Genomic DNA, 9,196 nt, shown 5'->3' on the forward strand with positions numbered 1-9,196 from the left:
GAATGAAGCATCAAGGTCCATTATGTGCATATTCGAGGAAAAGTGACTCCCAACAACAGGGCCTAACCCTCAATATGTGAGCCCCCTTCAACACCACCAAAACATGTTAGACTTTCCATACGGTAACCAAGCATCAACACCTGGTACCATAAGACCATTGTGCAGAATCTGTATCGCTGCTACTCATACCAATGAAGCCTACCCTATGTTACACACATTTCGACAACTTAGGATTCATCACCAACATCCCACAGAAGAATATTCTCCACCCGTACACCAACAAGAGAGCGAGAGATTCCTCTAAAGACACAATAGCCACCTATAATTGAGATTCTTCTACCCCCCAATACTGATGATACACATCATATATGATTTATTTCCTCTTCCGTAGGAACCATGATTGAGGTAGTCTGCTCATCATTTTTTGGTGTCGAGACTGCAAATTCTACCACAATGGTAATACCAACTTTGACGGTGAAAAACCATCCAATCTGCACCTTGTCAACCTCTCTAGGTTCTACAGCTTCAACCGACGAGTCATATTCGTGTTCGTCCACTAGCACAACCAAATCTACATCTCAAGACTCGGCCCACTCCCAGTCAACCTTGGATAATATTTTCCACTTGGATGAAGATATTCTCGAGGCCATGATGGAACCCGAGTGTCCTTGGGATGCCATGCATCATCGTTCATTTTTCTTACCCAAAGAAACATTTTCCCCTAGCAGCAAGAAAACCCACGACATTTACGCCATTGAAACAAAAGACTTTCTACCCCCAAGAAAAGTGGATTGGTTCAAAAACCCCATCCCAACACTTGATGCATTTGAGGAAGGGAACATGTCTAATATCTCACCCACCATAAAAGTGAATATTGCAAAAGATCTTGGCAAAACCGAGGAAATCTCCTTGGGGGCAGCATGCTCCCCTGAAGAAATAGTCGCATACACATCCCTATTCTAAGAATATAGAGATATTTTTGCATGGGACTACTTAGAGATGTTAGGCCTTAGTCCCACAATCGTGGAATATCATATTGACACATGGCCAGATGTTCATCCTATCCACCAGAAACAACGTTAGCTGCATCCTTCTAAGGCAACAACAATTAAACAAGAAATTGATAAGCTTCACAAATCTAGATTTATCTACCCAATTGCTTACACATCTTGGGTTTACAACCATGTACCTGTCATGAGAAAACAGGGCACCATTTGCATTTGTATTGATTTTAGGGATCTAAACAAAGCACACCCTAAAGATAATTACCCAACACCATTCATCAATCAATTCATCGATGATTGCGTCAATCATGAGGCCTTATCATTTATGGATAGGTTTCCAGGGTACAACCAAATTCAGACCTGTCATACAGATCAGTACAAGAAAACATTCACCACCCCTTGGGGGACATTCACATGCCAAGTTATTCCCTTTGGTATTAAAAATGCCGATGCCACTTTCCAGCAGGACATGAACTACATCTTCCACGATCTAGCTCACCTCATTCTCACATATCTAGATGATCTCATGGTATGGTCCAAGACCTATGCCAACCATTTAGAAGACCTCCACTTGGTGCTCCAAATATGTCACCAATATAGCCTATGTTTGAACCCTCTCAAATGTGTGTTCTGCTTCAACACTGGGAGACTCCTAGGATTCATTGTTTCTTAGCAAGGGATCAGAGTAGATACCATAAAAGTCCAGGGTATCAAAGAGGTAGCCCCCCAAAAACTTTAAAGCAGTTACAAATCTTATAAGGTAAATCAGACTTCTTACATTGTTTTGTACCAGATTATGCCACATGTACGCAAGGTTTTCTACGTCTCCTTCGTCAAGACATCCCTTTCCAATGGGATGATCAAGCTCAAAAATCATTCGACGCCTTGAAAGATACCTTATCCAAGCACCATTGATTAGCCCCCCTGACCACAACAAAGATTATACCCTATACTTATCATCTTCAGAATGAGCCATAGCTGGGGTATTAGTCCAAGATGGACTAGACAACAAGGAGCACATAATTTATTACGTAAGCAAGAATTTATCCAGACCCGCATTAAACTATGAGCCTGAAGAAAAAATAGCCCTAGCACTTTTACACACTGTACAAAATCTTTGACATTACATCATCCTTAGGACCACTACAGTGGTAGCATCCATCAACCCCATTCAATACCTGCTTACTCGTCGCATGATGAACCACAAATACACCTGATGGGTTGTGATTATACAAGAATTTGACCTTCAGTTTACCACCCCCAAGAGCAAGAAAGTGCTTATATTAGCCGAATTCATCACCGATCTCCAAATAGATAATTAGGGATCACCGGTTAATGACGAACATATATTTTTGGTGTCCACAAATGATCCCTAGTACAACGATATCCTTCTCTTTTTACGAAATCAAAAGTTCAGATCTCAGCTTACGCATGATGATCAAAGACGCATACGCCAACAAGCCCCTGGTTACCTCCTATTAGGATATGTCCTCTATCAACGAAGCGTCGACACCATCCTACACCGATCTCTCGATCACGAAAAATATGAGCAAATCTTGAATGGTTGTCATAGCAGGGTATGCTGCGTCTATCTATCTGGGATGGCCATTGCCCAAAATATCCTTTGTGTTGGTTATTTCTGGCCCACCCTCTTCCATGATTGTATACAAGCAGTCAAAATATGTGAGCGATGCCAAAAATATGCTCATAAGGTACGTGCGCCACCTACTCCCTTACATCCAGTTATAGTGGTCGGCCCATTCTGCAAATGGGTTATCGACTTTATGACTTGTAACCCCCCATTGTTTGGCAACCACAAGTACATTGTAGTAGCCATAAACTACTTTACCAAATGGGAAAAAGAAATGCTCACATATAATAACACCACTAAAACTACCTCACAGTTTTTCTTTAACCATGTCATAACGCGGTTTGGTGTTCCCAAAGAGTTGATGTCAGATCACGGTAAACATTTCGAAAACGAAATATTTCAAGAACTATCCCAACTCCTTGGTTTCTCCCACAAGTTTGCATCACCATACTACCCCCAATCCAATGGGAAAGTAGAAGCTATCAACAAAGTCCTCAAAACCATGTTACAGCATATGGTAAACACTCACAAAACTAACTGACACCACATGGTGTTCTCACCGGCATACCACACCGTCGTAAAAGCATTCACAAGATTTACACCCTTCCAACTTGTATATGGTATAGAAGCCATACTTCCTATCGAGTGTGAAATCCCCACACTACACTCAGTCATTGTTAGGTCCCTATAATATTAGTGATTCCCCCATTACTATTGTAGTTGTATCCCTTATTAATATTGTTGTGCCCATATTGTCCCCATATTTTTATTACTGTGCCCCATAGAATCCTTGTATTGTTATTTTTGTGCCTTTATATTATTATTGTTAGGTCGGCTTGGTTATATTGTGACCCATTAGACTCCTATATATAGAAAGGAGGTTTTGTCATTTGAATCATCTAAGAATTGTTCATTTGTGTAATGTAAAGGAGGTTGCCCCCTCGAAGAGGCTTATTTCTAAGGCGTTGATATATCTTTTCTATATTTTTGTGAGCTGGTTTCATAACAGTCATCGAGCTTCTAAAAGACATGAATCCATTGGAACATAGATTAGTCTAGCTAGATCTTATCGAAGAACGTCATCGAGAATCCCTTTAACACAACAAAGCCCACAAGAAAAGGGTCAAAGCCTCATTTGATCACAATATCACCCCTCAAACATTCACCGAGGGAGAGTTAATCCTATGCTATGATGTTTCTCAAGAAGCAATAGGACCCAGGAAGTTTAAACCCTTTGGAAGGGCCCATACATAATCAAACATCGCTTCTGATAGGGGACATACATACTATTAGAGCCCGATGACAATTGCCTAAAAAACATTGTCAATGGTCTCTACCTCAAAAAATTTCACACATAAAATGTTAGAGTAAGCATGTATGTACAATGATTTATTTTTTATGATGATCACCTCATCATAGATTTTTTCTAAAAATCTCTCTCTCCTCTCATGTAAACAGATGGATCTTCCGCCAGCTTATCAATATGGGTTCGTTGACAGAGCATATCGCTGGTCGCAAAATCTTGCTACCGATGCATGGGCCATATACTCCCCTGTCCAAGCACCTTGTCTATTCAATGGGCTATGCATCAGGCTGATGCAGGGCCAACCATGCAAACCCAGAATTTCTAAATACCATGCATATAAAAATGCATTTCAGCATTTTTCCAAATAAAAACCTCAATACCTGGAAAATTCAACTCACACACTACTATTTGCATGCGGAAGCTTTTCAATATATGGTTTAAAATCATAATAAATTGCGTGGAAACTCCATCGCTCTCAGCCTCCACATTAACAATACATTGAATCCCAACACATCCCCCTTTAATTCAACAAACTTTAACTCTCATACCTGTAACCTCTGCGCTACCAATCAGATCTTTGACCAGATGCAATCAACTAAGTTTTGATCACTACTTCCTTCTCTGTATGCAACCTGATGTTTGGATTAATCAATAAGTCGATTAATGAAATTTAATTCAGCTCAGAATTCCCATCGCTCCTGCAAACTCTATTTCTCAATTCAACACTATCACTCCTGCAAACACTGTTTCCCTGATATCGATTTCACATATTGAGCATGTTAAATAATCAACATTGAGTTATCGATTATCATGTACTGGATTTTAACACAAATCGATGTCAATTTCTTTACAAACAAATCATTCCTTCACGTGGTAGCATAGATCAGATACAAATCGATCTTCCACAATCAGAACCGCGTTTCTTCCAGCATGAATCAAAGTCGGAACTCTCGGTTTCCATTGAGAGAATGACGCAGTGATAAATTCAATATGGGTTTCAGAGAATCAACATTCGTTAATTCCGTCAGTCTCTAAGCTGAATTCAGTTTTTATGGCTTCAACACCCTAAGTCAATAGCGATAAATGCAATTGATTCACTATCAATTATGTTGAGTAACACAAGCTTTTATAAGTAACCAACAAGCCCGACAGACAGAGCTTTATGCATGGGTTTTAACACCAAACTGCGGCCCAAATACATTGGAAAATACCCACTCATGCCAAGATTCAACATTCATAACAATCAACGATTATGTATTTCAGGTTTCACACAGAGTCGATGTAATTTCAAGCACATCGAGTTACTCTTCCTCGTATCCAACTTCAACAACATGATTCATAATCCCATTGATCTTATTCATTGAAACACAAACTCAATAAAGGTGTAAACTCTAGAAATCAAATTCTGCATAAATATACAGTACTTACATAATAGCCTCCTTACTTGACCTGATTTCCCAATTGTTGGACCTTTTACAATCTGCTCGAAGGCTTCCAAATAGAAACCCCTGCCCTCTACTCACACTCTCCCTCTCAATCTCACCCATCTCAATGCCTTTGAGGCTTGATAATTTATACAAATTGAATTGAACCAATTTAGGTTCAAATCCCTTTAATCACTCAACAAAGTCCTCAAATATCTCAACACCCCTACAATCTATATTTTATCCCTAAAATCTTGAAACTAAATCTAACTTAGGCTCATAATTAATTCTTAAATATCTCAAGTCTAATTTCTCTCATGTTTTCCAATTATTTGGAAACATTAACAAATCCTCCCATATAGTTAATTAAAAACTCTCAAAATCCCATTAATATTTACATAAAATTAATATTTCCTCATAAACATAAGACCCCTTAGTTTAAATAAAATACAAAGTATTTTTCGAGTCTAATGCTCCTGCATCAGACTCCCAAGGTTGAAAATGATCATGATCTCCTGATCATGCGTTTTAAATCTTTGTCCGCCTAGATCCCACATTTTTGTTTGTAACTCATCATCCATATCTGCTGTTTGATTCTTTTCTCCAGGTCTCCATATCTTATGCTGTCTTGATCCACTCGCTGCACTTTCACAATTTGTCTCTGTCTTCATTTTGCTGCTGCTACTTCTCTTCCTTACTGATATCTTCCTCTGAGATACTTTCATCATGATTCTTTTGATTATTTCAATTTCTCTGTCCAATAAATCTTCAAATTGCTGATTCCTTACCGCCCGCTGAGCTAAGACGGCTTGCTCAGTTCTCACTCATTCAATTTTTACTGTCACTTGCTGACTTCTTGCTCCTGTCCTTACTGCCACCCAATCATCCAAACCCTCTTGTCTTCTACAATGGAAAACTTCTTCTCTGTTTTCTCCTATCAGCAACTTACTGGACTGGCACATTGTGTACTCTTTTCTGCTATCTTCATCTCTCTGCATCTGCAATTCCCAACTCTGAAATTGAGATTCTTCCTGCACTGAATCTTGATCATTCAGCATCCTTTCCAGCAACATAACATCCTCATCCCATGGATTAGATGTTTCCACAAAATTCTCGTCTTTCTCCTTCATTTGACTGCTCAACTGAGTCAAATGTCCTTCAACACCTGCAATAATACCTGCATTCACAAAACAATTGTTAGAATAAAAAACATAAGGCTTTAGTGCCTCTTCTGCTGTCGCTGGCAACATTTCAGTATGCTGCTTTGAAATTCCCTCATCCATCAGCACATCAGTATGCTGATTCAATTCCTCTGTGAGACTATCAGTTAGTTGCTCTTCCACATCATTTGTTTGGAAAATATTTCCCTGTTCTGTGTCTTTCAGCAACTTTCCTTGAACATAGATCCTCTGCTTTTCCAACTCTCCACTCTGAAGATCTAACTTCCGATACAACTGAACAATCTCAACTGGAGTAGAACTCGAAAATTTTACACAACTTTCCATACCTTCATTTGTTGTTGACCAATCATCACATTCCTTCTCTGAAAGGAATCCTCTACCAGACTTTACCTCAAGAACTTCATTGTCCTTTGTGACAGTTCCATCAGACTGCTCACCATCTATCGCACATCCTGCAAATATACATGAACTGTGAGAAAATTTACAAGGCTTCATAGCCTTACCTGTTTCTCTCGTCATTACCTCTTTAGATGCTTCTGAACTATCCCAATAGTTCATGAGATCTTCCTCATTGATCTCTTCACCCAGAATTTCACCATGTTCTGAGCCACAAATGGAAACATCCATTTTCAACTCAGCCTCTCTGAGTTCTTTGCAACTCAACATTTGCTCGAGCTTCCTCAGCTCCTCCATCAACTGTATGTTTACCTACTGTTCTCTTCTTGCGTGCAACTTCTGCCACTTTACCTTCTTTCTCATGGTCAAACCATGTGTCTGGTTTCTCACATTTTCCTGCAACAGCTCCATTAACAATTCAAGCTGAATTTCTATTTTGGCCTTCTCCCACTCGTACTCTTCATCAGATTTCTGAAAATGACTATGAATAGTCATCTTCCCCTGCAAGCATATGCAACGATTATTCTAATTAACAATCGAATTTCAGCAATGCTAAATCTGAACTTAATGTGGAATTAAAAATTACATGTTGTAAAAAATCATAAAAAACTGGATGCCCAAGAATGCTTACCTCCAGCCATTGATGCTACTCCAAACTCTGATGTAATTTGTACACAACTGCCTGTAATCTGAGCAAACTCCTCCAATATAAAATCCTTGTCTGCTTAAAAATAAATCCCTTCTGCTGTTCAAATATGGAAAATGGAAATCTAGTAGTTTGGTAAAGACTCGAACAAGAAGAGCACTGGTAAAGTAAGGAAGAAACCAGAGGCGCTAGAAATGAAGGTTTCGTGTTCTACTAAAAACTGTATAAAGTTTTACGTTTTACTAAAAACTGTATAAAGCAGAAGCGGCTGTATAAAGCATGCTTTGGAGTCTTCAATTTGTCAAATAAGACGTGAACATTAGCAGATTCTGCCGAAAGAAAGACGGCTTCAAAAAGAAACTAAAGAGATAAAGAATCAATCACAGAGTCGGTCACACATGAAACAAATAACATAAAGCGCTGGCGGACACTGAAAACAAACTGCAAGCAAGTTGCCTTGTTTTATCCACGCCTAAATAAAATCGTAACACAATCTTCATGCAAGCAGAAAGAAAAGAATATAGAAAATCTGAAGGCACTTCCAGGCTCTGCTCTCTCACTTGATGGTGTAAAAAACTGAAGGGGATTGAGATGCTAGCTTGGGGACCAAACAGATAAATATATAGCCAATCTTCCATCAAGCTTCTGTTGGCTATGTGTCAGGTGTTCCACAGATCAAGGTAGAGAACTCTAGATGGAGTAATGGACCACTTCAGAAAGCTCCAACAAGAAATTAATTTAACTGCACATAGTTTTCTGAATTAATGGAATCGGTTGGCAGATGGAGTTGATTCGGCGGCAGACAGATTCCAGATAGTCAGCGGCCGTTATGGGAGATGGAGCTTAACATTCTCCCACTTGGTCCATACTTCCAAAATTAATGTCTCATCTTAAAACCCATTGATAATCTGTATTAAGTAATAGATACATGAATCATGGTGATAAGTCCTCTAATGACGAGTATTATCTTCCATGTATTACTATGTATTTATTCTTATTATAATTTATGTGGCAACAATTTCTTAATGAATAAACCTTATGTTTATTCCTAGTCCTACACAGATGAATTTTCTCAAATCAAATTAAGGTGCACATAAATATGAGAAAAACATCACAATAATTAAGAATTTCATTAAAATAACATTGTCCATACAATGAGAAACTACATAATGGAACCAAGTCCCATATTCATTACATGATCCTTGAATTTAAACGGTGGCATGCCCTTAGTCAAAGGATCGGCGATCATCAACTCAGTGCTGACGTGCTCAATGACCACTTTATTTTCTTTAACATGTTCCCTTATAGCTAAATACTTAATGTCGATGTGTTTATTTCGACTCCCACTTTTGTTGTTTTTAGCCATAAAAACAGCAGCTGAATTATCACAATATATTCTCAATGGCTTAGAAATAGAATCCATAATTCTAAGCCCAGAAATGAAACTCTTAAGCCATACACCATGTAAAGTAGCCTCAAAACAGGAGACGAACTCGGCTTCCATAGTGGAAGTGGCAATCAAGGTCTGCTTGGCACTCCTCCATGATACAGCTCCACCGGCCATCATAAAAATGTAACCTGATGTTGATTTGCGTGAATCAACACATCCAGCAAAGTCAGAATCTGAGTAGCCAATTACTTCCAAGTT

This window comes from Pinus tabuliformis, chromosome 2_2 (assembly GCF_031772625.1).
Source record: "Pinus tabuliformis cultivar Carrire ecotype Pingquan chromosome 2_2, CPIR1, whole genome shotgun sequence".
Classification (NCBI taxonomy): domain Eukaryota; kingdom Viridiplantae; phylum Streptophyta; class Pinopsida; order Pinales; family Pinaceae; genus Pinus; species Pinus tabuliformis.